Source organism: Ylistrum balloti, unplaced genomic scaffold (assembly GCF_031769215.1).
Source record: "Ylistrum balloti isolate Yb309-2 unplaced genomic scaffold, AGI_CSIRO_Ybal_v1 Utg369752, whole genome shotgun sequence".
Lineage (NCBI taxonomy): Eukaryota > Metazoa > Mollusca > Bivalvia > Pectinida > Pectinidae > Ylistrum > Ylistrum balloti.
Genome location: NW_026781955.1, coordinates 1,163,193 through 1,179,857, shown reverse-complemented (window position 1 = coordinate 1,179,857; position 16,665 = coordinate 1,163,193). Strand labels below are relative to the sequence as shown.

The window sequence follows — 16,665 nt, the reverse complement described above, 5'->3', positions numbered from 1 at the left end:
TTATCGTAATTCTTTGGAACATCTAAAGATAGATACTTGTTAGCCAATACTGTAAAACTGTTATCGTCCGTCAATGGTCAGCTCGATTTCATGCCTTACTTCACAACTGCCATTTGCGCCTTTAGGCCTGACTTGGCATTTGCGTAGAGGTGACCAGATGCCCTACTGCAGTGTGAGTAAGGTCCGAGTTGAGCTCGTCAAAGTGGACCAAACTCTGGTCATGGAAATCTTGCTATGGATGGTCATCATGATTCGGACTGTGAAAGTACAAATGGAAGTGATTTCTTTTTCGGAATTAATGGCGGTATGTTTGTACAAGAAGAAACAGATTACTGCAGACAGGAGATAGTGGACCTCACAGTGTTTCAGATTCAGGTAATGTCAAGAAAGAAGATCAAACTGAACTCTGTACAGAGATATATACCTGCAACATAAACCTGAGTACGACTTAAAATATCTACAGGTGGCATTAAAAAGTTACTTAAACGCAGTTCTATACCGATATTGACATTGCTAGTGAAGAAATATTAAGAATTCATATTTAGTTTTGGGGTAAATTAACAAACCATTGACATTAGTCAATTAATAATAACACATTATTAGTTTTAGGGATTATGACGTCATAATATTGCTATGACGTTACGGCCATCACCATAGTATTCGTCATGAGATCATGAATCACACTGGTGCCAGGATAGTTCTTAGAAATCGAGTAGTTTTTAAAGGTAGTTTCAGATATGCGATAACGTTTTATTTGAAAGGTAATTTTATGCCCCCGGATCGAAAGATCAACTTTAACCTTGCCCATAACTATTGCACCGTAATAGGTAGGGCTTTCATATTTGGCGTCATTGTTCCTTGTAACAACACATTTCCGGAGATATCAAATTATTCTACATTGACCGTGACCTTTGACCTTCTTTAACATTGGCCATAATTATTGCATCGGAACAGGTAGGACTTTAATATTTGGTATGTGTGACAAGACTTTTTGACCATGTGACCTTGATCATGACCTTCGACCTACATTTTAAAGTGAAAAAAAAATTAATTACCAAACTGAAGACATAAGTGTTTCAAAAAGTGTGCATGCAATTAGCACATGCATAACACAGTACTGTTTCAATGTACTTTAGAATTGTGTTGCCACGGGGACATAGTGTTACAAAAACACGTCTTTTTTATTATCAAATCCGTCAGGCAGACATCTTTGGTTGCTTGCGTAAATAAAATTTCCGCATTGAGGCGTCATATCTTACATAGGCGATAGGAGTATTTATGATATATGTCGTATCGACAGTTTTATCAAAAATTCAATCTTTCAATGGAAATCCCATGACATCTAGGCAGAGATACTATAGAGTTGGAAAACCTTTTTATTGTTGCAGTTTGATTATGACGTCACGACTTGATGACGTCACTTGTACTGTGATATCATGAATTGAATATCGCTACTTTTCCTCAATTTGCAATGTAATTTTGGTCGTTTCCACTTTTAGTAGATACAAGACTTTTTCGTGATTTTTTTATTAATGTTATTCACTAAGGGCACGACGTGATTAAGAAAAAATGGGAAGTATGTGGAAAATAACCACTGCATACCCGGGTATAAAGGAGCAATGCCTTCAACAGTATTTGAGTCGTACCATTTTATGTGCAAAGAATGAACTTTAAAACTTTCCGTTACTATTCGAGAAGTGGGTATGTGTATATACTTCTAGAGAGAGAGAGAATATATTTAAACTTATTTAGATAGTACGTTACTATGAACATTTCAGCCAAAGTAGGGGGCGGGGACATGTGAAACCACATATTCCATGTTATCATGTATCCATCGGTGAGAATTAATAGATCGACAGTCACAAAAATGGAGACAAAAAATTGTAAAGGCACTAACGACGTGGTCAACAGAACAACAGAACTGAGTTAGTGTCCGAGTGTCCGTGTGTGTCACTCTGACAGCTGACGCAGAACAGACATACCTGAACATTACTGCACAAGATTTTCTGTGTTGACCACACAATTAATCAAACATAAAAAAAGCTGTAGAGAAGTAGTTCTAATGCCCCTGTGTATATTCAGTGTAAAGCGACAAACACTCATAACGCTGTACATACTTCTGTTTATTTATATAGATATATATATATATATTTGTGCATATTTTGCCAAATTTCCAGAACATGGTATACAGTTTACATCGATGTTTATTCAGCGATACGTTCATTCACATGCACGTGTGACTCTAAACGTATAATCACGTGACACATTAGTCGAACATGTCGTGAAGACCTGGTGAGTGATGTGTTGTGTCCACGCCAACGTTTTTCCAATATATTTATAAATGACCATGTCATTTAGCGCTACTTGACCAGAGCGTCTCCAGCCTGGTCATTTTTCCCGAACTACATTCCATATATGTTTAGACAAAAACGTTTTAGCTGGCAGTATACCTGCTGACATTCAGACTAGGACGTTTTCCTCTTCTCGAATCATGTATTTTCTCGATGTTTGAATATTTGCTTTGAGCAATGGATTGGATTACGAGAAACGCGCGAAATCAGGTATGTGATTTAATTATATACACGAACAGATACCTAACCCATTATACAGTGTGATATAGGAAGGAAATAAATATTACCATAAACTTGTAGCTTCTTCCTATATTTGATGTACCACAGAACATCCTGTTTTACTTACCTTTAAGAGAACGCATTCATTTATTGTGTCTCATTGGTCTAATTGTCTGGGTGGCAATGTATTTCAATGCAAACTGTATTTTTTTTTATTTCTAATGTATTGTGTATATCTGATATGGACAGGTGACAAATTGATAAAATCATTGTATTGTATTTTGTATTGTATTGTATTGTATTGTATTGTATTGTATTATACCTTGATACATTATACATTCATATTGTAATATAATTGTGGTCTTTGCGTTTTTTTGACGGATTTTAAAATTTGCTGCATGACAGACTTGCTGTTAAAATTTGCGTAATTCCTGGAACTGGTGGGATTTTTTACTCATTTTGCTCTCTTCCTTGGTAGTTTTCCTATCTCTTTATTTATTTTCTTTTCCTGTAAGGTTAAGCGTCTGTTTCTTTTTATCATTCATGTTTTCCGATTTCCCGTTCTTTCTTTTCACGTTGTTTTCCCGTTCCTGTTAATATGTGTCTTCATATTTCTTATTCTGTCTCTCCCCGTTTTGTGTTCTAGCTGTTCATTTCGTTCCTGTTAATGTGTCTTCATATTTCTTATTCTGTCTCTCCCCGTTTTGTGTTCTAGCTGTTCATTTCGTTCCTGTTAATATGTGTCTTCATATTTCTTATTCTGTCTCTCCCTATTTTGTGTTCTAGCTGTTCATTTCGTTCCTGTTAATATGTGTCTTCATATTTCTTATTCTGTCTCTCCCTATTTTGTGTTCTAACTCCCATATGTCTTACTCTGTCTCTCCCTATTTTGTGTTCTAGCTGTTCATTTCGTTCCTGTTTCATTGTCCTCCACTCCTCATTATTCCGTAATCCTAAGATACCGTACCGTATTTTATATTGTAGTGATGCTGCTTTGAAAGAGTGCCAGCAAAATATTTCTTTTTAGAACATAAACCTAATGCACTAAATTCAATGTGTGATTGTTCATGTATTTGCTATAACAACTTGGAATAGAAAGTCTCATGAAAAGGGGTGAGATTGGTGACTTCGAAAGATGTTCATTAAAGAATGACAAAGATGTACATCGTGACTAGTAAATACCAAGACAACATCAAATTTCGATCTGTATTTTAAAAAGTAAATAAAAAGAAATGATTTGAAAACATAAGATCTTAATGTGTTTAATGTTCATGTGCTTGCCTGCTGGTTCCTTTGTTGTATACATTGTTCTCATTTTGGTAACGTAACATTACTTATTTAGACTGACCAAGATGTACAGAGTGAATTTCGTTAATCACAATTAACACGCTCACCCTTCCGTAACATCTGGTCTACTTTTAGACGAGTTTCCGAGTAATTTTGTTCATATTTTGCCTTAATTTTATCGCTTTTAGTTTTGAATTACATATATGTTATATTACGTTAACATATTTGGTATTTTTGTTCATTTGTGCTTGTGTGTTCGCGCGATTTCTGAATTATAAAAGAATATGGTACAAAATAAATTGCGGCGATAGTGAAGTAAGGTTTCTTAAATAATAGCGATAGAAATGAAAAAATACAATGTAGTAACTATAGAATTAAGTGATCTTATCATTTTACCGACGAATAACATATTGTACAATTTATCTTCCTGCTACTTTTAAAATCAGCTTAAAGAAAAAATTATGCCGGATGAAACAGACATTAAAAGTACAAAATTACATTTTCTTTCCTTCTTTTTCTTGAAAGTGTGATATTTAATCTCAGACTTTCCTATCACTTTATATAACGCCAGAAAATGGCCACCGTGATTCCCATGTATATAGATATAAATCGGGCTCTCGCACATTTGATGGCCCGTCAGTTAGGACAGTAGTGGACAATACACAAACAATATACAAGACATCAAACACACACAAATTATTAATGTTTTACACTATAAAGCGCCAAGAGAACATCAGTTCTTAAAAGTACACACAATAGAGAGATAGAGAGTCTATTACCAGACATAAAGGAAGTTTTATTCAGTATATCTATGTAACTTTCTCGTTCTTTCATCTGCAATCTGGGGTTTAACATGCAAAATTGTACAGATATATACACAGAGTAGTTATATCTTAAACAATTGCCATGATCATCCAGCTCATTTCTGTTCGGTATTTTGTGTATTTATAACCAATTTGTGATCCTGTTTTTATCTTTTGCCGTTATTATAATAAAATTCAATATTCTATTATAAAACACTTTCTATCTTTTAATCGATATTTGAATTTATCTTATGCTATGTTTCTGTTTAACCTCTTATCATCCTATATGTTGTTATGTATTGTTTTGTGTCAAATATAACACGAAATTATGGATAAACCCACATAGTGTGTAGATTTATCGTATTTTACGACATAGTTAAAATAAACCATGTATATTCTTATATGATAATCCGAGGTGTGTTGTTCAATTACCATTAAATATCATAGTTCTTAATACGTCGTTGGACAAGAAACTTTACCCCAATTGTTTTGCATAGCAAGCGGCGGGCCTTCCATATGTTCTTCATCGAGGTAGTCTCTAGCTTCTAGTAGTTAACTGGTCGGGCACAAACCCAATGAACAAACATGCTGGGTAATAGCGTTTGGTTTATGGTTTTAAATGTTGAAATTCAATGTGTTAAAAGAAAACCCTACAGAAACCAAACTGCCGCGTGTGTTATCACCCTTGGGCAACAGTGGCTCGAGGTACCTTTTCCGCAGAACGGATTATCGATTGGTTAAAAACATCCTGACCTACAAAAATTCCATTCATGTGGAAATAAAAGACACTCTCTGAAGGGTTAAGAAAACTTAAGCAATTTTAAGAAAAAATAAGCATTCACAATTTAAAAATTGTATTAACAAACTTTGTTCGGGAAAGTAAATTTTAAACAATCAGGATCAAAGATTACCTTCCTGTTCATCTAATGTTTAAACAAGATTTCATACTTAAACACGGATAAGATATACGAACTATCCTGTAATACAAAAAGGAGAAAATATATTATTGCTATCCCTTCTGAGTTTCCTACCCGTGATGGGGTGTTCTCAGAAAGCTGGAAAATGGACTGATCTGTCAAAACGCTTCAAAACGACCCTGGCTAATCGCGGGTCATTAATCCCATAAAAGACACATACCAGATTTTTTTCTCCATTTTTCCCCAAAACTAAAGACTTCTGAACTTATCGGTTTTCAGATTTATTGAAAGGTTCTAAATGATACAATACTGTAGACAAACTAGAATATATCTCCTGAATTTCACCAATTCATAAAATGATACGAATATTTAAAATTAAAACTTTATTTCAAGCTATTGACGTAATGCCGTTTCAAATTGATTGTTCTTTTGATTTTGAAAGACAACTTTGATCTGTATAATTGAAGCGTATCAAGTATACTATAAAACATTTAATTTTTCGCTGATTTCCAAACTGTTTTTATATCATGATTTGTAAATCCAATTATAAATGGTCACTGAATAACATATCCAGTAAATTTCGATTATATAAGCACCTTTCATTACATTGATATAGGTTTTTTTGTCTAGTGCTAGTTCTTAATACCTAAACAGTGCGCGATCACTTTTTCCTTGGACTTTGGAACACAGATAGCACTGGAATTATTGCCTAACGTAAACTAGCGCATCAAAGGCAACGCGAAAGGCAACGCGAAAGGCACTAAAATTATAGTACACCGAAAATGTCAACACGAGGACAGTTCGTGAATCAATGACCAACAAAAACATGTACATTGATAGGTGTATTACAACAAGTTGTAAACAAGGGAAGGAAAAATAACCTTTCTTTAGTAAGTGACATTCAGCAATGCCATGTTTATATCAAGACAAGCACTTTAAAAATCACGAGAACATGGGGTGTTTGGTTATGAAAAACACAAAAGCATGACTTGTGAATGTGACCGTTACGTCTTCTCAATGTTAAATCAAACTAATAGGAAAGATAAAGCGTAAACAAAATTTTGCAGTGTAAAGTTTTGAATAAATGTCTGATACTTAATAATATAATACAACGCCATATCGATATTTAAAATCAGAGGGGTGACGTTAACTATGGAAATATATAGATATTAATAGCTATATACAGATAACAATTTGATTCTACACATCGTCACAGTGCATGATATGTGTCTGATTTCTGTTATAAACAGGAACTTTTTCAACTACCAGACTTAAAAGACGATGATGACAAGAAATCTGGTAACCATGACAACGCACCGTCACGTAATAACGATTTCAGTGAAGACACGGACACTCTCCAAACGTCTGACTTTGGGAGCACGTTCAGGTAAACGAATTTGTTTTCTGGCTTGGTGACACCTACTGGACTAAGTATTTCATCGCGTTGTTGATAAATTCCATGTATTGAGGGCGTTTTAGACCAAAATGATAACACACCAATGCTACAGTATAATTTTAATGTTATTCTCATCACTTTTAAAACAAACTATTATTTTCTTCTTCTTTATGGCACATTAAAATGAAAACTGACATGGAAATAAGTGTAAATGTCTTTCGTTTCAGACGCAATTTGTAAGCGGTCATTTAATCAGAAAATGCGAACTGGAAATATTAAATGAAGGTTTCGTGTCTTTTATACGTTTATCTAATGGATTTTTAAAAAAAATTCTTCTCAGCCAACTTTTCAATATTGAAAGTTTGTGTTATTTTTTCATGATAATCAATTAATTTCGAAAACGTGTACATTTTGAAAAAAAATGTAGACTTTTATAATCCTTGTCTGTCTTAGGTCCGAAAACTTTGAGGAAATGCGTAAAAGTTTGGAGGAAATTTGTGCCAGTATTGCGACATCGGACGAAGAATTAAATGAAGATCTAGATGAAACTTCAACACCAAGATTTTACAACAAGGAAATCATCAGGTTTTCTTCTCAATCAACTATTACCTAACACCTTATAAAATTGGTTTACCATTCAGTACGATTTGTCGTGATTAAACTACATCGGGTATCCATTTCTGATGATTCTAGTTTGACTTATTTCCCTTGATACAAATCACAGTTTAAATATGTTGTTTGGATAATCTTGGCTAGATTAAAACTGAAGTCGGAAAAAATTCGACAACAAATAGTTCCGAAATCTTCATCCTATTGGTTTGGTCAGAACTGACCAGCGGTCATTAAAAGAAACAAAATATTTATCAGTGTGTGATATCTGACCACAATAGACCATACTGACCATTACAAGAAACTTTTGGTTTCCTGTTAAGTGAATGGACACATGCTCTGTAAGATAAAAATCGCGTGACCTACCTTGACAGAACAGGCATTTGTCAGTTATTAGTCAGATAGCCTCAGGGCTGCTGTCCGCACTCTAACACAATATATCAAACAGGCAGATAATTTACCTGTAAGCGTTTTTACTAAACTAATTAACGGGAAAATAATTAGTTACTTTTAAACATAAACCTTAAGAAAAACGTGTATATGAAACACGCAAACGATGTCAAAGTTTACTGAAGTCATAAATTTATGAGGGTAAAAAACACACACACGAATTGTCATCTTTCCCTTTTGAGTTCTTTATTCAGTTTTTTAGTTAATTTTCACTGCTTTACTTCAAGTGATGTTGCTGCAGCTGAAATTCGACCAGTAAGCGTCCAAAGTCAGCTGGACACCGCTTCTAAAACCAGCAGTAAGGTAAGACTTCCGGTCAATGTTTAAAGTCAGCTGCACACCGCTTCTAAAGTCAGCATTAAGGTAAGACTTGCGGTCAATGTCCATTGTCAGCTGGACACCGCTTCTAGAATCAGCAGTAATGTTAGACTTCCGGTCAATGTCTAAAGAAAGCTGGACACCAATCCTAAAATCAGCAGTAATGTAAGACTTCCGGTCAATGTCTAAAGTAAGCTGGACACCAGTCCTAAAATCAGCAGTAAGGTAAGACTTCCTGTCAATGTCTAAAATAAGCTGGACACCAATCCTAAAGTCAGCAGTAAGGTAAGACTTCCGGTTAATGTCCAAAGTCAGCTGGACACCGCTTCTAAATCCAGCAATAAGGTAAGCCTTCCGGTCAATGTCTGAAGTCAGCCGGACACTTCATATAAAGCCAGCAGTAAGAAAAGACTTCCGTCACTGTACAAAGTCCGACACACAGATCTTCGTACACCCAGCATGAAGATAGAATAAATAAATTTATAAATGAATAAATAAATAAATATGTTCACAATTTTTTTAAATTAAAAAAAAAACTAAATAAATAAAAATTAAAAACCAACAAACAAATTGAACTGTTGAATTTACAAATCAAATTTTTTTGTTAGTTGAACGTGAACAATTTATGTCACAATATAGTTTTGCTGACTATTTTTTCCTTGAAGAACAAAAAACATGATTAGAGTTCTTTCTTCATTTCCCCCATTTACCTTGGATGCAAACAATAAAGTTAATATGTTTTGTCTTTCAGAAATCACGTAATGGACTTTTTCACAGAGTTTCCGACTCTAAACAATGGATTTCCAGGTAATCTTTCTATTGTCGATTTCAATTAACGTACGTAATCTACATCAGATAATACAATATGGCTAGTGGTCATCATACTTAGGCCATCTGTAATGCCTTAAACGTGGATGGGACGTCTGTTCACGTCTCGTGTGTATTAAGGGTGTATGCTATATAAATTGGACACACCTCTTTTCCCATGTAAAGCAATGATAAATATTTCTTATATTGTATATCCATCTAATTTCTGTTTATTTATTTATCTATTTATTTGTTGTTATTTTATTATATTTATTTATTTATTTATTTATTTATTCATGAGTTTCGTAATATCAAATTACGTTTAAATACAAAGTCAGAATCTTCACAGTTATCATAATCATGGACCACCATATCTTGTGCATATTCTTCGAATAATCAACCGACTAAATAATGGTGTTCATAACACCATATTTTCCGGACCAGAATAAGGAAACGATTTCCGAATATCCCCATTCTAGAGAGAATATTTAGTCTAAATCCCGCTTGCTGTCTGTAAGTGTTAAATTTAGATTAACAATACATGTAAATATAGGATTTAGCTTCCATTGTACTAGATGTCAATGACTTATCCACATGTGCTACCTTCCGAATGTTTATTTACTTAAAGTCTTACAACTTATCAGTTTAAAAGTTAAATACAAAAAACATTCAGTGTACTAGTACAATAAAGGTTATTATAACACATACAAAACATTAAGATATTATATAAAAAAAAAATCTTACATTGTACAAGACGAGTAGAAAAAAACCCAGACTGGTGGATAGCTGAATACACCTACCAGTACAGAAGCATAATAAAAGGACACTTATTATTCGAATAGTGCCGGACAATATCATTTTACGGGAGCTAATTGTCAGAGGATGCATGCTCATTAAACAACACACATTAAGCTTCAAATGTTGAACGTAATGATAAATTTGATTGTAAATGTTTTCCAAGATTACAAAACGCTTTTCTATTATGAACTGTTAGTTATTGTAAGAATTAATAAGACGACGGACGCCGGATTCCAATAATGTACATTTCACTGTTGAGAGTGACGAATATAACATAGGACGATATCACAGGAAGGTTGGTGTTTGTACACAACTGTCAGTGGTCTGGATACTGTACATGGTAATAATGTCGTGTCCGAATAAAATTGACCAGTGTCTGACCCCTGAGGCAACATGTACTTCCATACGTATGTAGAAAAGATAAGCCAGCCAATTGTATTTTCATCTTATTTTACGTATTTTGGTGATATATATACTGAGTATCAATCCACAGATAAAAAAAAACTATAACGTAACTTCCGGTTTCAAAATCTTGTGCGCATGTGTCATTTGAATGATTTCTAATACAAGCATTTCATGATGATTTTTATGAGTTTTGATAAATGTGCTGAGTTTAAGATTTTTAATGTTTGTTCTTTGTTTTTTTTTCTTTTTTGTTTTCAATGTTTTTTGTCTTTTAATGTTATCTATTTTTTTATGTAATTTATTTTTAAAGGTTGATGAAGCCTAGTTCTGATCGAAGCAGTTACCATGGTGACGGTTCAGAAACTGGGACTTTAACATCCAGATCTAGTGAACGTTTTGGAATCGATATCAATCCATTCAAGAGAAAAGACTTTTCTATTCGCATGAATGTCGAAGACTTCGTCCAAAGGTACGCGATTATAATGAACGAGCATGTTAGGCTTCAAATATGCAAGAAAAAACGTCATTTTTTATTTTCTCAAGAAGGAATGTATACTACTATATTCTGCACCTGTCTACATATTATTTGCAATATTTAGCAGTGGCGGAAAACAGCTGTATTTCGGTACGTCAAGAATATTACTAACTTACTCAAATATATCTAAAGAAGTGTTTAAATAAGCGAATTTTTATTTTCATTGAACATGTTTTTAATTTTGCTATCGGTATGTTGGAGAGAGGCCAGCTGTTATGAGACATTTGATCTATCATCGAATTCTTTTCACTCACGACATCATAAAAACAGTAAACATCAACCTTTGATAGTAATTGTGTAGATTTGTTGGATAAAGCGACGCCACGGTATTTGTATATTTACTGAAGACGAAGTTCATGCATATTTCCAATCAAAAACTGACACGTGACGCATTTATCATTTTTATTATTATTTTAGAGAATAATCGCAACACTGATTCATGATTTTTTCCCAAAATTTGGTTCGCGTAATGTGTAGTTTCCACAACAATGTTGGTGATGTCAACAACACAAAATATTACACGGACATAACTTTGATAAGTTAAATGGTTAAGTTATTTACATCTCTTCTGAAAAGACGACTTTTAGGAAGGTTTTGTATTGATAAATAAAGATTAGGATGTCCTAATATAGACGACGTAGTTCATAAGTTCCGAAGTTTATGTTTTGGTTTTCTCGGATCTAACCTTATAGGAGATATTATCACCCCTTTAATTGGTTTAAGGCTGTATACATTTATCATTTAACCACATGGACTTTACAGCTATGAACTATGGTTTATTCTCTCTAATTCAGATTGGAGTCGTTTAGAAAAGATTATAAATCTCTGTGTCAAATTAATTGAGTGTTTTCCGTTACGTACTAGATCTGACATCTGCTTAGGAATGTTAGGTTTCCCTTCCATATCTGCTAGGTTTGACCAATGTAAACTATTTTTTCTGGGGTCGCTATGTAATTTGACTTCACATTGTGGTGTTAAGCAAATATTTGTACTACGTTTATTGCATTATCAAGTGGTGTTATCCCAAATACATGGTTTATTTTACATAAGTACGATCTACAAAATTATATATATGACTTTATAAAATCGGGTATGTTCCCGATGAAGTCTCATTGGAAACAAATAGTTAAAACGACAGTTTTGAGAAAGGAAGAGAGCAATTGGCAATCTCGTTTGAATGCTACCAATGACTTCAGTAGATTCAAAATTCTCCAAACTACGCTTGTACCTTCGCCACTCTATTTTTTCTCTGGCGCTCACTTAATGTTCGTTTTGGTACGGTATGTCAGAAAATGGCAAAGTTCTGGACAATTAATCCAGAATGTGAATTATTATGTTTAAGATGTGCTAGCTGCTGTGAAGATGCTTTAGCACACTGCTGCATCGATTGTCGCCACCCCATTATTGTAGATCTAAAGGATAATTTTTCACCAAAATTGTTAATGATTACGCGGTATCTGTATATATAATTGTTGACAATTTGGAACGTTAACGTTTTATTACAACCCTGCTAGGGGCCGTTCCTATAGAACTGTAATTGTTATTCTCTAATGTTGTAGAATTACAATGATTTAGATTGGAATGTTTTGTATTTATTATAAAAGTGTCCGAATTAACATTTCAATGAGGCTTTAATACAGCTACGCTTTTCACAGTTATAATGCTTTGCAATTTACGCAGTGTCTTTATTTTCCCATACTTTTGATATAAGATTTTTTTTTTCATTTGTGTACTCCTCTATTGATCATTATTATGTAAACAACTCTTATATTCTTTGATGCATTTTCTTTCTTTTTTTTCTATTACAATTTCACCCTGATTTCTTTTTGTACACCCACTTTATAAATCACTGCTTGTTTACTATGTTTTTGTACTCTTCAATTATGGAGGAAATAAAGATATGAATGAAAAGAGAGGAAGCTGAGAAAAAGGACCCGTCTGTACTGAAGTGGTTGGGCTAAACACTAAACTCTGTTTACTCTGGACGGCATGCGAGGGGCTTCCTAATCACTCATTTCTTAATTTGAATCAGTTGATTTATTAATTTATTAAATTATTTATCTAAAACATGTTAGGTGTTGTTAACAGAATATTCCAAAATTATAAAATATGTTGATTACCAATGCATAAAAACGACTTGACGGAAGTGAAAGATAAAGATGATTACGTACTTAACAGAGAATGATTAATAATGGTTTAAGAATCAGTAAAAAAATCAATGGAAAAAAGTAAAGAAAACTGATGTTTATAGTCAAGTTAAATGAGAACTTGTTCCTAGAAATTTATTTATTGTTCTGCATTATTTGAAACTTTTCAAAAGCTGTTTTATATGAACATTTAATAGACAACTTTCGTTGCAATCTTCTTAAATGATATAAGTACAAGTACACATGTATATAAAGTGGGTAATATTGTTCGCAATATTTCATTAAAAGGGCATCCTATTCAACCAATATATTTATTTTCAAAATAAACAAGGTTTAAATACGACTACAAGCAAACGCACTTGTAAAATTATTTTTAAATGATTTTAGGATTATTTAACTAATTGAAATCGTGGACTGTAAGTAGTTGAATAAATTCGGATACACTAGGTCTATATCACTTTTATATTTGAAATACCCGAGAATCATTTTCGTTGAGTGTGTGTAGAAGCGGGTTTATTTTTAAAATTTCGTAGTTTCGTGGATACTCTTAATACACGTATTCATGTGCACCAACTTTTTAAAATAAGAATGATCATTAAGTGTTTCTTTTTTTTTTTTGCAACCATGGAAATGGAGTCCATGAATATTCATGATTTTACAGTATTTAATAATTGGATAACCAATAAATATTTATCGGTAAGGCAGACGATCTATTATCTAGTAAACGATATATTCCGAATAATTTGTGTATAAATTCCATACCGATAATGTAGGCATTGTGAATAAAAACGTTAAAAAGTGAATATATATATATATATATATATATGCTCGTACAAATATTTTTGAATGTTAAGTAGGTAAACGACTACTGTAAAATCTGATTTTTTAGCATATTGAGAATGGAGTCAGATCGCATTAGTGTTAAAATTTAAAATGAAAAAGTAAAAGCTATAAAAATAGTATATCGAAAATTATACTAATATTTAGCAAAGATATTGTTAGTAATTATAACAAACTAAGCTTAGCTGTATAAATGGATAACGGTAAGATATTAAGTCGACCTTCGAAACTTACAAATGTAATTATATGTAGACAAATAACGGCAAACATTGCCCGTTCCTTTAGGATAGACGTTCGGGGATAATCGGGATTGGTGTTATTTAAGAACTTGAACGTGAACTTGATTTTCATTTTTATTTTGAAATATCTGTTTTGTAGAAATTAATGTATGAAATAGTGTTAAATTATATTTGAATTTAGTCATATTTTATTGTATATATATATACAAAAAATTGAACACAAGTTTTTACAATCTATCATAGTCCAAAGCATATGTTTTGTTGCCGCTCAATGTTCGTGTGTGTCTATTTATTTTTTTTAATTTAATTTCTTTTTGTTTACAAATTTCGTGAACTTTTGATTTCGTTCATAAATAAATCTTAATTAATCTGAACAATCTATTTTTATTAAGAGAATTGCATCAAATTGTGAAAATAGAACATGAAACATAGAGCATTATAAGACTTGCGATAGAAAAAAAATGGTTTGCCTCAGATTATTAGTCAAACGGCGCAACCTGAAAATCTCGATTTTTAGCATTAATTATTTACATAATAACCTTTTTCTGGAAAGTAGTCTGTTTGGTTATATCCGTTACATTATCTCAACGCTGCCAAACATATTTTTCTTTACTGACAAACTAAAACTAAATCACCTTTTCGTTTATGATATAGTGTTAATCTAAAAAGATCATGTCGTAATTGTAATGATATTTAACAATATTACATACGACACATATGTTTTTCGAGAATGATTAACTTTTATTAAGGTCTTTTCTGACACTTCATCTGTTTCCAACCCTCGTTGTGGAGCACAGGATCAGGAGAACTCTCGTGTATAAACCCCGCCGTCTATAGGCACAGGGTTGTTTCTGACTCGTGTGAGGTCAAAATATAAATAGGTCTCACAAGGCAGAATGAAATTTGCCATCTTAAATAATTGTTATTTGTTTCTTTTGTCATTACAATCCTTTCCACATGAACGCATGTCTCTCTGCGCCATTTTAATCGTATATATCGCTAATTTTATATTTTATATAGTTTCGTGCCGTCTCGAAACGACGAGTTCCTGTAAAGAAACAAACTATTCTTTTCACAAAAACGAATTTTAATGATAACTGACTGTTAATTAAAGCACCCGAAATGGTTGACAAATCACTGTATAGTTTAAACAACTATAGATGCAAGTTAGTAAAAAAGACACCAGCGTCATTAATACCTTTCACTAGAAATTTAGAGGTAGATACTTTATACAAAGTTGTTACAGAACCAAAGAATGAACCAAACTTTCTGATTTAAACATATTTTATCGCACATAAGTAGCAACAGGATTGGGCACAAGTTTTACAGCTGCACCATACAGTAAGAACTCGTCAGTGATGCTAGGTAATTTGAAACTTGAAAAGCTTTGCAGAAAAAATCTAGCTGAATATTTCGCAAATAAAAAATACACAACCATCGATACATATGATTGTTCTTCTGGCACATCAACATGTTCAATGTTGTTAAGTTCTTTTGTGAAATGACATTGAGAAAGAAGAGTAAACGTAATCAAGTTGATTTGTTAAAAAGATTTCTGTAACAAAAATGTGTTGTTTCTGTGGTGTTTTAACCATAACTCTTTTCATAACGTCCGAGCAAATCAAAAGGGATAGATATTTTAAAAAAGTATTATTACCCATTATCAATTAAAAAGAAAGTGAAAAAGCATAGAATTTTTATAGAACCGCGAAAAATTTAACCATATCAAAACAGGAAAAGAAGAAAAAAATCAGTATCATGCTCAATAAGAAAAAGTGAAAATGTCTAGAACTGTATATGTGTTTTGTAATGATTACAATGACGCTATCAGTTTGGTCTCTATTGGAAGCGTACATGATCAATTCCATTTTATTTACACGCAGTTTTGCTTTTTTTTTTTTTTTTTTTAATTTTTACAGAAATTATACATCTGTACAGTAACATACTTTGAATATAATTTGGCACAGGTTGTCAGTTGTCTATATTTAAAGGAAAAGATTGAACATAGATAGCATCATAAAACTATGGATGAACTGTTTATCATCGCTACTGTTTATCTCATCATTTCAGTTAAATGGGGAACAAATATATTTGTGACAGCGTGTGTGGCTCGTGTTGAAAACTTTGTTGAAAAAGTTTTGCGTATGAATTAATGAAAATTTGAAATTATTATTTAAATACATTGACAACACGGCATCGCACGAATGGTAATTTCTTATTTATATTTTACTGTCTTGTCAGTTTCCTATATCGAAACAAGTTTACAATCTGCAGCCTCTAAATTGAATTGCAGAGCGAGATGTTGAACGTTTTATAATTTATGAAATATTCAAAGTATCCTAGCTCGTACCGTATGCTGCATAATGTTCTCCATCGTGCACGGTTTAATGTTATGCATGGACGGGATTATTTCATATATAAATGTACACTTAGAAGTATTTTTGTATCCTGAAAGAGTTTATTTTGTATATCAAAATCTTCTATAATACAAGCCCCCTCTACGTTGTTCTGTGATGTGTGACCAAGTATTTATAACAATTTGGA

At 32.8% G+C, this 16,665-nt stretch overlaps 1 pseudogene; it reads left to right on the top strand.

Moving 5' to 3' along the window:
* Positions 1 to 234: 234 nt before the first annotated feature.
* LOC132543317 (uncharacterized) lies at positions 235 to 14,267 on the top strand (annotated as a pseudogene).
* Positions 14,268 to 16,665: the final 2,398 nt, after the last annotated feature.